Source organism: Anoplolepis gracilipes, chromosome 6 (assembly GCF_047496725.1).
Source record: "Anoplolepis gracilipes chromosome 6, ASM4749672v1, whole genome shotgun sequence".
NCBI lineage: Eukaryota > Metazoa > Arthropoda > Insecta > Hymenoptera > Formicidae > Anoplolepis > Anoplolepis gracilipes.
Genome location: NC_132975.1, coordinates 10,740,991 through 10,757,503, shown reverse-complemented (window position 1 = coordinate 10,757,503; position 16,513 = coordinate 10,740,991). Strand labels below are relative to the sequence as shown.

At 32.4% G+C, this 16,513-nt stretch overlaps 1 protein-coding gene across 3 annotated transcripts in view; it reads left to right on the top strand.

Moving 5' to 3' along the window:
* Dip-lambda (Dpr-interacting protein lambda) overlaps window positions 1–16,513 on the top strand; it is a 149,337-nt gene that overhangs the window by 87,971 nt on the left and 44,853 nt on the right. For all 3 annotated transcript variants that reach the window (XM_072893676.1, XM_072893675.1, XM_072893677.1), the window contains exon 3: window positions 2,578–2,705. The gene's annotated coding sequence lies outside the window, so the exon portion shown is untranslated. The remainder of the gene's footprint in view (window positions 1–2,577; window positions 2,706–16,513) is intronic.

Sequence of the window (16,513 nt, the reverse complement as noted above, 5' to 3'; positions counted from 1 at the left end):
ATGGAATAGCTATCATTCTGTATCTCGGAAATAATAGTCAATTGTCTTAAAATATTAGTGTTTACAAACATGTTTTAAATTTATTAACTTTAAATTATTAAATTATTCATTTATATGATGATTTCTTCAATAATTTTAATTTTTTTATTTTTACGCTTTTAGGAACACAAAAGACATTGAACGCAAGTATGTGTGTGTGTGTGTGTGTGTGTGTGTGAATAAGCAGTTCAAATTACTTCTACTTATGTATGAAATATCTTTTTGATATTGAATATTATAATAGTTGTTTTATGTCTTTGATAACTAAATAAGTGAATGTACTAACATTCGATGCAGTCTAAGTACAGTTAATTAAACATTCTCTTTCTATTTGCAGTCTATACTATGGCTAAAACAGAAAGGGAATAGGAAACAACATGATTAACAGTATCAATCCGATTAAACTAAGTAATCCTAAATTAATTATAACACATTGGAAATTTCTCGTTATGAAATATATGAGATGTATCAATCTATTCATCGATGGATTTACATTGATGTAAATGTTATACGTATAATTTAATTTATAGAGATATTTTTCCTTTTCACTTTAAATGTATAGGATAAAATCCTGCACATTTAAAAAAGAGCGATTTTGCATTCAGCAAAAGTGTCTTACGTTGATAAATGTCGTTATCGCAAACGAAGAGCATCACATACACACACATATATATATATATATGTATGTATACATATATATATATATATATATATCTGCCAATGTCATGGACATTCAAGTCGCTCGAAATCAACTACATCCGATTAAAAACTTTTTGGCTTTATATAATTGAGAAAAAGAGAGAGGAAGAGAGCTATCGATAGCAACACAGCCGGTGAGGAGGGGTTTAATTAACACAGAGATCAGGTCGGGTAGTCGAATTGGAAATTACTGGCGCAGAGTCGTGGGTAAGGTTAATCCCCGGAAAGCCCCGGCTCTCCCCGCGAACGAGAGATGGTATGAGATAGAGAAAGAGAGGGAGAGATAAAACAGCGAAGCAACTCTCCACGATTTGGGACACTCCGAGTTTATAGGTGTAGCTTCGAATACCGAGGCGATCGCCATCCCTAATTCGTATCTAAGCACCAAAGGCTGCCGCGTGGCAGCTTTAAATATGCAGCGGGTTCACCGCACGCATCTGCATGCTTCTCCGGAAATACGGATGCACCGCGTACTTACTGATACTTTTGTTTCACCACGAATTGAAGATTTACGGCTCCGATAACCGATATGTGGCAACATTAAGCTGCGATTGATACAAATATTTTATTTTATTTCTATTTCTTGAATACTGTTTAAATTAGAAAAGTGTACTTTGAACAAGGTTTTTGAACTGATATTTGAAAAAAATGCACTTACTATATAAAAATTGTTTTTAAAGAAAATATTTAATATTTATAAAATCGAGACAGAAATATCATATGTACGTCAAATACTTTTTTTTAAATTAATAATCATGCTTTATTATACAGTATTTATAACATAATATAAAAAATTTATCCGACTTTGTTTTAATTTTATTTTTAATTTTTATGAAGAAATATTAACTCTATGAAATAAATATAGTTTTAGAAGAATATTATTTATTACTGTTTTGTACAAAGTACTTTAGCAATGTTTACTTTTTCGAAATGATTAAATCTTATTAGGTATCGACAATTGTTCAAAATTTTAGCTAGATAGACCGCAAAGCTTTATCATAGTTTGAAATGCAAAGCTTTCAATAGTTATATTCACATAACACTCCATACGCGCGTAGCACGCATATCACACGTTCGAAAATATTGGACGTGCGGTAAAAGTGCAGCTCGACCTAAATACCAAGAAGAACCGAAATTTCTGGATTAAATTTTTCGCTAGCGGATTGAGGTTCTGTGCTCGCGACGACGGACTCTGCACGTTCGCAATTATTAAAGAACGGCGTACTTAGTTTTTGCCGCTGCGTGCATTACGAGATTTTAGGTCACATGAAATAATAATTCGTTCTTTGAAAATGGGAATTTTCTCTTATTATTGTTCTCGCTTGATTCACATATATATATATATATATAGAGAGAGAGAGAGAATATTATAAAATATCATAGAATTATTATATAAGAAAGAGCTTTGAAAAAGTTTCTACATATATAACATTGTCAGATCTATTAAAATATAATAAAAATATTATGAAATAAAATATAATAAAATATAAAATAATAAAATAAAATATGATTAAAATATAATAAAATCCTACATAGAACTCAAAAGGCAAGGTAATAAAGCGAATGAAAACTAGAATATATAAAATATACACATATCTCATTCATCAAATATATCATCAGTCGTTCATGTAAATAATAAAGTGAAAAAGATGTTTTTTAATGTGCCCTTTTTATGTATATTTTGTATATATTTTACATTGTTATATGCTGTGAGAATGAATACCATTATTAATTGAAATTATTCTTGATATCGTACAATAATACATAAATTATTTTCTTAATTAAATATCTATCTATGATGACATTTATGCTCAACTAGAATAATTTTTATTTTCGCAGATCAGCATGAGCAGAAAAGAATTCTAGCGACAAGCGAGACGCGAAACTCAGAACGCATGCCTAAATTAGCCTGGAAAGCGGATAACTTGCTAGTAAGCGGCTAACGGGTCACTTCTAGGGGATAATAGGTAAGTTTAGGTCGTAAGCGCCCCGATTTGCAGTGCAGAGCAGGATTTAAACATCATTTGAAATGTCGGCAGTGTATATCTATACTTCTAATGAGTAATCTTTCGCATCAGTTGCGACAAGGTTATAAAAAATCTCGCTCTCGACTAATTAATTATCAAATCATCGATAATGAGAGATCGATCGAAGAAAAATGAGACAATCTCAAGCTTGCACGTTTGTAGAATATAATTTCAAGAGTTTAATCAAGCAGGTGAGGGAGAAAGAGAAAGAGAGAGAGGGAGAGAGAGAGAGAGAAAGCGTATACTGTCAGGATTACACACTCGCAATTTGCGAGTTCGCATAATCGATGTATCGCCGCTGGTCATATTGATGGGATCTAGCTGTAGCATATGCGTTATCGCGAAGCACGCTCGCTTGCTTGCTCGTTACGGGCGTGTTAATGGTATATTCATGCACATTACGAAATTACTCTATAATGTATAGACTAGGACGCGTACGATATTGTAAGATCTATTTATTCCTAATTTTATGTACGAGAAAAATCGTTCAGATAATGATACAGCTGTGTAAATAATATAGATAGATTCGCGCGTGCAACGGCAAAATAAATGAGTAATTGCGCGAGGAAGGACTTTTAAAAATATTAATCACGTTAGTTCCGATACTTATCTCGATATTTCGTGGTTTATCCAATTTTAACGGCTAGCATGTGCCTAAACACTATACAAGCATCTCACCACAATTCGATACACACGCTAGGATAAATTTCTCCTGTGATAGCTGACTCGCGTATATATAATACATTCACAATAAAGCTTACACAGACTCACACACACACACGCATATATATTTAAATATATACTTTGGTCAAATGCGTGTACCTACACACATTTTCCACATGAGAAGGGATGAAAGCGATGCTAGCGGAATCGGCGATAAAGAGCACCGAAGGGTTGGAAAAGGGAGCGCGAGGGCCAACTTCGCAGACAGTTTAAACCCCACGCCGGTCGGAAATCCGCCCACTCCACTCGGCGCGCGAATCCGAGTGGTATACTATACTTGACCGTTTGAGTGGGGTCTGAATAGTGAATATCTTCGATATTCGCACGGAAAGTTCGACCGTGTGCTTCAACGAGCCCACGTGTTATCCGTTACGATGGCGAACGTCCTTAATAGGGATAGATATATATTATGAACTATGAATTTCTCTCTCTTTGAACCAAGGGAAAGGATATCATATTACGGATATTTGATACAGTATGTAATAGGAAATTAGTTTTGCGTTATTAGAAATAAAAAACTCATTCTCATTCATGTAGGCAATAACGTAAAAAAGATGCTTTAAATAAGTCTTGTGTATATATTTTTATATATAAAAATTTGATTTTCTTAGAAAGCTGTGTTGAAATTTTCTTAATTTCTTATACTTTAAAATTAGAGAAAAGTAACTTACAATTAGAAAAATTGAATAAATATTTACGCTATATAATATTTTGTGTGTCGACATAAAAGTAGCATTATATATATATATATATATAATTGTATTATATAAAATTTTATAATATTTTACTACTTTTTGTCAATGTATTTTCCTTCAGTATTAGGAGAAATGATGTTCCTTTTTTTAGATTTGTACATAGAAATCATTTTTCAAATGGTTAATGACTCGATTGTTATAAAATTACAAGGTTAGCTAAATTAGCCATATCTGTATGTACTTGCAGTTATAACTGGGTGGATAATATGAAGACTGAAGTACGCTTCGTACATATTTAATATGCGCACAAAATTAATGGTTACCTCGGCCGAGTGAAATTTCGCTCAAGTACTGACGAGTTCGAGCTCAATAATGCTACGAGAACATGCTGGTCAAATAGAAATTTTAGTGGTTTTCGATTCAGTGAATTAGTACTCTTGGATCTTCCCGCGTTACTGTAGAAAATATGATAAATAAATTATTATCGATCTACAACGATCTCTTGGATTATGATTTATAAATTTTTTTTTAAATCAAAATTAGAGTTGAATTTTTTTAAATGAAAATCTGAAAAACAGAGAAGGAGAAAGCTAATATTTATAATTATATGATCGATGTTATAAAATGTTTGCATATAATATATGCTGTATAGGGATAAAAATATTTTCTTATTATGTTTATATATTTAATTTTATTTACTTATTATCTGTAGTTAAAAAAGTGTTTTAATAATTTCAAGATTTCATGTGCAAAAGTTATTTATCGCACAAAATTGTAATTTTAAAATATGCAAAAATTATAACGCCTGTAGCGCAGAATACAGAACACTGATCGACGAACTGTCTCTGCAAATTGAGTTTGTTCGATACGTTTTCGAGCCGCAATATTATTGCGGTGATCGAACCGAACTGCTTTTATTGTCTGCATTAACTGTAGCGGATTTTCGGTCGACGAAGGGAGAGATAGAATGAAATAATTACTGATATCACGCATATTTACAGCGCATGCAAGGGCCGATGCGTTTTAACCGAAATACGATTTCGCGCCGCGGATTTTCATCAATTTCGCGCGTATTCGAACTACTCGGCGGTGTGTAATAGCGATGTGTGATTGAATATATATCTGTGTCCATTTATTATAAAATGAAATATATTACCGTTTTTTATGAGTTTTGGAAAAATAATCATAGAATTAAATAATCAAAGTCTTTAACCTTTTTATAAAAAAATAAGATATACAGTACCGGCCAAAAATATATGCCCTTTAGTATTTTTGAGTATAATTTTATTGAAAGTGCACATGGATATTTATAATATCATAATATATGTTTTGATAGTAAATACAACTTACCGAATAAAATATTTTTCATAAAATAATATAAAAACTTAATTTTAATAATATAAAAAATTAATTTTCTAAGTAAGTAAATTAAATTAAATTTATGCTCAAAAATCCTAAAGGTGATATATTTTTGGCCGGTACTGTATTAATAAAAATACATACTTCTCTCTCTCTTAAAATTTTAAAAATATTTTATGTGAAATATAAAAAAGTTCAGTAAAACTGTGGAATAAATAAAAGTAAACGAATATATCTTATTAGAGAGAAAGAGCGAAAGAGAGAATTTTGTTTAGATTATCATGTAAAATTATACATATACATACGTTTTCATCGTAATGCAATGTATGTAATGTAAAACATATTCATCAATAATAACTTACAATGTCGATAATAACGTGCAATAAAATATACCGCTAGATGACGTTGAATTTCTCGGATAGTGTGATCGCTATCGGCTTTTTAATATTAGTCATACGTTTCAATTGTACATCATAATCATGGGATTATTGTCCAAATTAAATTCCAACGACAGTATTAATAACATTCTCACTTTTTCATTAGCAATTGTGATATTATTAGCGGAATGAAATTTTAGCAATAATGTAATATCAATAATATTCTCATACTTTTCCGTCATGTACGACCACAGATTATTATTCGAAATTAAATATCGCCGAGTCGTTGCGCGTTCATCGCGATACGTGCATCGTCGTATTGGCAACATTTAATATATTAATAATATAACATTTATAGATTTGCTTTTGATGGCGCGAGAGAGACGCACTCATGTTTGATTTCCTCTCATTTGAACACTTATCGATTCACTAGTCAAATAAAAAAAAACATAAAGTGAAGCGTGTAATACAAAGAAGTATAATTTCTGCTTTAACATTGTTCTTTTACAGATTATTTGTGAAATTCAAAAATATCTTTGAATCACGTACAATTTTTGTCTGAAATGTATTTTAATTCATACTTTTCTTTGTAGATGTAACAGAATCTGCTTATTAGGCGCTGAATCTTTTGAAATTCGAACAATTTCTTAAAAATAAGAATAAAAAATAATTCTTGTTTAAATTATTGTATAATAATAATATATGTATATAAATTATATATAACGATAATATACATACAAGTATAGATCTTTCTGTAAAATTAATCTTTTTACACACACATAGAAAAAAGCTTAGCTTTTTTTATAAAATGTCGGATTTTTAAACTGACTGATAAAAAGAGAATTTTATAAAATTTTATAAAATCTGTTATGAAAAAAGCTGAATTTACAAAGGATTTGCGATATGTGTGGTATATGTGTGTATACATACATGTATCAATTGGACACTATTGAATGAGTTTCGGTAAGTTACGCGCGTCCATATCCGACGAGAAACTCCGTCCTAATTGAAGTTCACCAACATGCATGTTAACTAACGAGCACGTGGTTGCGCTTTCCGATCCTATCATATAGCCCTTTTCGAATGTGTCGACGATAACGACAAATACAAAACCTAACAACTATCGATAACACCGCTGCTATTCTTGCATTGTATTCGGACATCGCAACCTTTTGACTTCTACCTATGCTCTCGGCCATGACCCAAGATAACCCTTTCATTTGAATACGTCTGAATATGTTCCGCAGACTTTTGTGCAAAGCTAGGCAACCGATAATGTCATATCGAACAAAGCAACTTTCGCAACTTATGCAAAAATAGAAACTTTTTCAAAAATGTGGAATTTATTATATTATCTTTTTGTGTGTGTGGTTTTAAATAATTATTACAAAAAGAAAAAAGTCTTACAATATGTTTTATATAAAGAATCTTTTCTCTCTAATTGAATATAAATAAGAAGAGAGTATTTCCAAAATAATGATAATAAATTGAAATTTTTATAGCAAATATATGTAATAATTATCTTCCGACAGTGATTTAAAGTTTTTATTTTTTTGAATTTTCTGTAAAGTATCAGTTTTGAATCTACTAATAAAATAGTTAGGTTACGATTTGGTTTTGAATTTTCATCTGATTAATACTATTACGATAACTGCAACATAAAGCAGCGATTACATCGCAACCATAATTTGGATATTTGGATCATCCACGACTTTCAAAAGCATTCATGTACATGTATAAATCTCAAATATTATGCCAATAATTACACATTGAAATGTTTAATATTGAATTCACGGTGATAATAACCGAAAACATACTGAAATTAATACGTTTATGAGATTTTATTATAACACAAGAACATCTGTGTGCTATATAATTTCTTTCTTTCTTAATTTCGTTAAGAATGTCTTGTTCTTTCAACAGTATTAATTATATTTATTTGAATATATAACACTTATATAAAGAAAGAGAAAAAAAGAAAGAGAGAGATATAGTAATTAAATATGTGTAAGAGAGAATAATAATTAAATATGTGTTTAGTCTAAAATGAATTCGCTAATACAATAATTGTTTCGCATAATATCGCTTCGAAAATTGATTCGAAAATTGAAAATTGATCGTCGAGATTCGTCATCGATGATTACAACCTCACGCCGCTCGATTACGAGAGAGGAGGTCAGTCCATTCGGTCAAAAGCGATATCCATTATCGAGCACGAAATCAGAGGTGGTGGTACTTTGACGGACGTGTCTCAACGGCGTTGACCGTTGAGTATTGGGGACGATTCCGGGCATCGTATTTATGGGGACGTGCAGCGTGTGTAATAGCTCCGAGGGATATAGGGTAGAACGTAACTCAGCATCAGGAGAGCCGAGCCGGGTCCACCCGCGTCCTCGTATTTCCCGTAATCCGGAGCAACACGCTCATGCCCCCGTACACCATCATCGCTACCACCACCATCACTACTGTCGTCCCATAGATATACTATGTGCGAGACTATACAACCGCGAGCGTTCCACTTGCCAGTTACTTTGAGGTCGGAACCACTACCCTCCAGTACGGGCCACCCTTTTCATGCCCCGGCGAATCCTTCCCCAGGCTTTCCCCTGTCCACTCGGATACGATAGCATCTTAATCGTGCTAATTCGCGCCCACCCATCACCGGTCGACACCGAGTATACCATGTTACCGGCCACGCCGGGATTTTGAGGCTTTAGCCGCCTGGCAGGATCCAAATTTAATATCAAAGCCTCGGAACGTTGGCCAGTCGATGCATTTGCCAACCGTAAAACCATTTTATTTCTGATATAATGTGGGAATGTTCTGCAAAAAAAATTGTTAACGTGTCTAGGGAATTAAATGATGTATCGTTAGTTCTATAGATACTTTTTAAACTGTATGTATATTTGTAGCGTCGCTTCTAAAAATACTTTACTATTTTGGAAACTTTGTTATATTTGTCTGGAAAATGAAAAAATACTTTTGATGTCTAGACAATCACAGAGAAATTTTTAAAGACGATAATTTAATCTTTACAATTATAAACGTTACGAAACACTTTTTACTCGGCATTATTTTTGACAGTTGAAGATATTTGTGAATATGTTGATTATGAATATTCTATTCTGAAAAATTATAGTTATAATTAAAATTTATCGGCTAATTATAATATTCATTATTTAGAAATCGAGATAAAATTTGCCAATATACACACCCGGCAAAGATAAATCCCTTAAATAAACAAACGATGACTAAACAACACTATTTTTGGTATTATCATAAATCCTGCAAAAGCATTAGAATCGAAATCGGCTACGAAATGACAAAGCGGAATAAATTGCGAGGCTTAACCTACAATAGCATCTCATATTTTAATCGAAAATCGTAACAGCGGTATGCAGAATTTGAACGCACATATATAATTCGAAATGTACATGTATAATAACTGTTAAATATAAGCCGATAATTTCTAATTTCCCATCTTTGTATATACAAGATTAAAACATATTAACATAAATGAATAAAAACTAACATAAGTTTGAATATTTGAAAAAAATCGGCAAAAATAAGAGAGATTCCTCTCGTGAAAAACGATTTTTGAGAAAGAAAAGTTGATTTTTTGCACGTTAAAGTTTGATCCAAGACGGGATTAAACAAGGCATAGCTTGAATATTATATATATATATTATATATATATATATATATATATATATATATATATATATATTATATATTTGCAGGCAGATAGGTAGTTATCTGATGAAAAATGTAGTTTATAAAAGGAAACGTAAACATGATATCAAAAAATCGATGAATCTTAAAATATCTTAAAATATCACTAAAGAAAAACATCTTATTGATCATACTCAACATTTCTTCACGCAGAAAATAATTTCTTTTTTTAAGAACTCGACGCTTGAAATGATTAAATATGCGTCTTTGATTTTGCTTATCTGTGGTACAGCACTATATAACGAGATTTTTTTTTGAAAAGTTTTCATGTTATTTGCACGTCCGTTTTCCGTTTACTGCTACACGCAATGTAAACGAAAAAAGTTTTCCATGATTCTATATTACTTTCTCATTGAAGAAAACTTAGAAATCGACATAACAATGGAAAACTTTGCTCTCTGGAAAGTTGCTCTCAAAGTCGGCACTGAATACCAGCTTTCTCTCTCTTTCTCTCTCTTTCTCATGCAAACCTTTTATTATTTTTCGAGAAATCGCAGATCGCATACTATTTATATTTAAAACGAATTATGATAGCATTCCACATTTTAGGATTTTGTGATTTCTTTTCAATCAACTTTATATAATATTTTTTACATAAATTAAGTAGGTATATACAAATTATACAAATTAAGTAAATAATGTTTGTAATAATGATTAAAAAATTTCGCGGCTGAGTTAAAAATTTTTTACATACTATCTTTATTTTTAAGAATTAGTTTTATGATGTATTTTTTTGCAAATGAAAACATTATATTTATATAAATTATATATATGTATAACTATAAAAATACAATATTATGATTCAAAATATGTAAAGGCTATGAAGGAATTTAATATTAATAATATATAGATTATCGTTTTATACATATATTATGATTATTCAGAATATGTGGCGATTGTACAGGAATTCAGTATTAATTATTAATAATGTACGTATATGTACATTATTGTTTTATAAATGATTACAAAAGATACTCCGTTTTTATATTCAAGTTTTTTCTTTCATTATATAATATTTTCTGCATCTTTGTATGTATATGTGTGTATTTTAATATTTCACACAAATTGTTTGAAAAATTAAATTTGATTTACTATATTTATCGATCGTGACTATACGAGATATTTAATTTTCTATTAAATGTCCGAGATGATTTAATGAAAGAGTCTACAATAGAAGTGATAGTGCCATTTGAAAATATCTCGGCCCGCTTCGGAAAGGATCAACGGGAATACAAACTTCGGTAATTATCGCCGACGTAATGTCTTTACCAAAGTGTCGAACCTAAAAGCATCGCGAAGCATCCGTCCGGAAAGTATGAAGTAAGGGAGGCTGTAACTAAATCGCCTTACGGCTCGCTACGAATGATGTTCGGGCGTAACGTAAGTACCGACGACAGCTCAGTAAATCCGATATGGCGAACATTATCCTTCGGGAGTCGTCTTACTTCACGTTAACCTCGATCCACGAAAGGATCACACGAGTGCTTCGTGAAACACGTTAGTGACAGAGCAGAGAATTCTCTATCTCTCGAAGAGAAAACGTAAACGTTTACAACTTGACTCCGGGCAAGGACGAAAAATTCCTTAATACGATCCATTTCTCGCTGTTCTAGAAAATGATTTCGCCGTGATTTTTATGTGAAATTAAATAAATTTATTAATTATTAATAATTTAATTAAATATATAATTTTATATGCATTTTATTCTACATAAAAAGTATAATTTTACTTAAAAAGTACAAGACTTTCCAAATTATGTGTAGACTTCAACTTTTTGACTAGTATTATTACAATAATTGCTTTATATTGACAGAGTGTATGTGTTTTTTATATACATATATAACAAATATAAATTAAAATAATATATATTAAAAGACATTCCCATTTTTACCGCATAAAATTTTAATGGCAAATCCTTTAATCAATATGCAGTTACTTTTTCCTTAGTAGACTTATCACTTATCCCAACTTTCAAAATTTTAATTTTTAATATTTTGGCGTAAACCTTAAATTAAATCTCTGTCGTAACAAAATCCATTATCTAAAAAAACAAAAAGATTATTTATCTATAAATATTATAGAAGTTTAATTTTCATTATTTATCTAAAATATTCTTGAAGTTAAATTTTCGCTAAAGGTTTAGTTTTCAGTTATTAAATATCTTTATAATATGTATTTAAAGAATAGCTGAAGAAAAAATCAACTCGAAAATGGATGAAAAATTAAGAGTTTGTCCTTTTAACGTTTGATATTTGCTACGACATATGGGTTGTCGATGGAACATTTTTAAATTTTGAATAAAATATTACATTTTGATATAGCACTTATATATTACGAATATCGGTACGTTTTTCAAATTTCTTTATTCTCTGTATATCGTGCAATAAATCTACTATCCGACATAAAATATACAGAGAAATATTTACTGATACTTGTATATATACACTGTATGGATCGAATATCTGTACAACGCCTTAGAAATTCATTGCTGGAATATGGGTTGTCGATGGAACATCGAATATGCAGACGCGATGAAATTATTATAAAAGTTAGTCGAGAGAGACCGGGAAGAGAATTTCTGCCACTTCAGCGCGACTGTCGCTGCAACTTCCCGTGAAATAGATGTTTGGATAACTTTAAGGAGGAGGACCGGGTCGCGCGCGGTGCCACGAAATAACGTGTGCGAAGTTTCCTTCTGTCTGCTTGAAAAGACATTTAGTCTTTTTATAATGTCTTTTACCGTGCCATTTAATGTCAAGGATATTTTTCTATTCGTACAAAATGTTCTTATTTTCGCTATTATTTTCGTCGCTCGTTTAAAATTTTGTCAGAGTTGCACGACTACAATAACGACGTCATACATAATTTTGATATATCGGTTTTAGTTAAAATTTCAACTTTCATACTTCAATATTAATAACTTATTATTTTTAGCAAAGAAACTTTAAAGAACACTTTGTGTCGAAGTTAAAAATAGGGTCATTAATGGAAATATGTAAACTTCTGTTACAACAAAATTTAATTGAAACGACGAATTGAGTTTATTTTATCGTAGTCTTATTATGCCGAATAATTCAGATTCGATTCAAAATCAATCGAATTGTGTTCTCCCTGCACTTGTTACAAGAAAGTTCTCTTGCATAAAGAAAAGCTCATCGATAATCTCCGCTCTTTAAAATTCCTCGAAAGGAACGAGCGCTCGCATCAACGCCACGTTAAAGGAAATTTTCCGCGGATAACATCGTAAGGAATTCTTTATCGGTCGAAGTTTGACGCAAGAATTTATGACTTTGCCGCAGGCAAAAAAAAAAAAAAGGATACGAAGCGATCGGTTGTCGGTCCTCGAAGCTTGAACTTTCGCGACGACGATGTCGTCAACACTTCGTCGAGGTAACGCGAAACATCTCGTCGCCTTGTAAATTCGAACAACGAATCATCGTTTATAGAGTATTTTATAAATTTTTTTATATCATATAATTATATATCTGTGAGGTTAATTCGTTTAATTAACTAGCCCGCGACTTTTCGTCGATTAAATTGGATAAACTTATTTACGGTACAACGAAAAGCTTCTAGAACAGAAAGAGAGCGCGAATCAGTTTGATATCATTATAAGACGTTCACAAAGCTAACGAGTACGGACGCGAAAGTAAGGGGACAGATGAGGGGAAATGCAAGACACGAGAACCACCTTCCTCCCGATAAATCATCCTCGAGAAAAACTTGCGGGTCACTCTAGCTCTAGCGGGAAAACGTGGTCCACTTGCTATGCGAGCGGCGCGCGACTCGCGCGAGCGCGCCATGATATTCCTTGCATAATTATTACCGCGTTGGCTCTCGGGGAGGGACTTCTTATCTATTCCTGACTGGAATACAGGATGGCGAGCGGGCGTCACGTCCGGAGGATTTTTGCGTCACGTGCGCCGCTCTCTTCCGCGCGCCCGGTGCTCGCGAGAAACGGTTGGTTCTCCTCTTTTCGGCAAGGAGAGGAGAGGAATCAATTCGCGGGGGCAGCCGAGCGGCATGATATGCCGAGACGAGGCCGTGGCGTGCGTATGGCAGGACGAAGAACCGGGGTATATTTCTTCCTTCCCTCTTTTCGATAGACTCCATTTTCCCGGACCCGCCGCGTATTCGCATCGCGAATCACAAAATCATATGCGTGGAATTGATGATGAAATTTGGAAATCTATTCACGATTTGAGATATGATAGCGAAGATTCACATGCTGCATGAGTTCAAGATTATCTGAGGAGAATTCATACATTTATTTAAAAAATGGCTCTTCGTTTTAATATATTAATAGAAATATATACTAAAGTATAGTTTTTTCAAATGTCAATTGAATATAAATTTAGAAAATGCACTTTATATGCAAACGTACATAGGAAATCGGGCAGCATAGTGGATCTTAAGAAGGAAAGTGCGAAATGTGAAATGTGAGGATTTACGTCAGACGTAATGCGCTGGAAGAATTATACTGTAGTTGCTTCACTTACGACAGAGTACTGAAAAATGACGTGATTATATCTCGAACAAAATAAAAATTTCTACATTTGTTTCAAATCTACTTTATACATGGTCTGTTTTTAATTGTACTTTTTACATTTTTTTCTTTTTCCCTTTAATGCTTGAAAACTTTATCTTATTTTGAATACTGAAATATAACAATGCACATGTAAAAATAAAAGATTTATATAATTTTTTGTCGCAATATAATTCTCATATTGCGTTATCTGTCACAATTGAGCCATGCAAAAGTTACTTAATAATGAGCCTAATATATGCTTTGTTCTTTAAGGAGAATTGAAGTAAAATTTGATTTAAAATAAATTTTATAGTGTTAAATATAGTATTAAATTTAATCAACTTTTTTTAAAAATTGCATACTTGCACTATCTTTTTGTCTTCGCGCTGCTTTCTACTTCAGGAAGATAGGATGTTCTCCGGAGAAAACAATCCTATTATTTGGCCAGATCAGCGGTTTCAAAAGCCCTGAAATTAGATTCTTCAAATTTGTTCGCGCATTTGGAACGTTCCTCTACCTGTCATCTGTCTGTCATACTTTGCTTTAAAAACTTACGTCTACAATATTTTTTTACAAAACTTTCGCTATATATATATATATATATTTTTTTTTTTTTTTTTTTTTTATTTTAATTCTTTCAAATATTTAATTATAAATCTTACATGAAGGAGATATCTTATTAATTATATTCTATGGAAGTCATGTCTTTGAAAGGAAAGATTCGAGGAAGCCACGACAGCGATGATGCTAAGAGTGACACGCAGTCGCCGTTGTTGCTGCCAGTCGCAGCGGCTTCCTCCGAGACGGGAATATCGAGTTTACTGTCCGTGTCACACGGCACGTGGCCCTCCGTCGAGACGAACATCGCAAAGTTTGTCCGTCATTTTATGCGGTACACAGATGCCCGTGGAAAATAATTAACGCTGGTGGAGAATCGCGTGCACCGCATGCTTGGAGTAAAAATATCCGTTGCATTCTCCATGCAGAAATGGTTTGGAAGTACATTTTGAGAACATTAAAAGAGAGAAATATTTGGAGTCAGACGACGACAATTTATTCGCGCGGAATTTCTTTTTCGGCGACTTCTGTAAATTGATATTCAGTTCGAGAAAGCATTAATTTTTCGAGAATCCGAACATTTGAAAAGTAGATAAATATGTATTATGCACAAAGGAAAGAAAAAAGTATATCTTTAAATGACAAAGAAATTATAGAAAGAGTTTCTTTCTTTCTTTAAGTATTTCTCAAACACATTTTAACTTTGTCGAGACAATTCTTAAAAGGAAAAGATTTTCATATAAAAACAAACGCGATTGTAAAACACAATTTACAATCTGCTTCCGTGAAATTGCGTTTCTATGCGTTGTCAATGCATAATATCGAGATATAGTCGATGATCGAAAGCTGTGAAAAATTCGGCAGTAAAATTAACGTGCCACCGTCTTTTTTACAGCGCGACGTTTTGGGCACGCCAGTCGTAAATTTTAGAGGATTGACGCGTTGCGTTTTCGCACCCTGTTTATTTTTATTTATTTTTTTTTTTTTTGACGCTGACGAAATTTACAATCCGGGCTGTAAAGCTTTTACGCGATAATGTGTGAATATAACGCGTTTGCATTTCATACTGGCTTCTCTTTGCGCTTGAAACACTCATTTGAGAATAAAGTTTATAGCGCATATCTATTATATTTTGCGGGGCGCAACGTAAACGAGTTTTGTTCTAAGAATGAACAAGCAATTTTTCACGCAATTTTTCTCTAATTGTTGTTTTTTTGCTATAAAAATTCGTTTTTCAAAATTTTATCTTTAATTCAAGCATTATTGGAGAAAATTATTTATTGGGTATCTCGTGAAATATCGTGAATAAATGTCCGACAATTTATATTTTAAATCTTATTTCTTATCAAGTGTTTTGAAAAAATAATTTAATTAACTTACACCGCTTTTAGAATAAATGGTCTATATATGACGAATATATATGGAGACATTTACTTGTTCAAACGAAATGATGTTCGAAAGAGTGCATCACTGCACATAATGTCGCGATTAAAGAAGGTGTTGCTCGAAAAAGGGTTGAATGGTATCCCAACGTAAATAGTGCATCTTCCCTCGTTTGCTCCCATCTTTCCCCTTCGCTTGCTATTTTAATTTCTGTTTACGTACACAAGGCGCAAAAATTGGCGTTTAAAGTGGCTTTAAAAGGCTCTTTGGGCCGTACGTTGTGGTGCGTAAAATCTTCTTTGGCTGCTAGCAACGATGGATTAACGATGTAATAATTTTGTTATAATTTTTGAAACATTGTCATGTTGTTGAAATTTACAACGCAAAATAGAG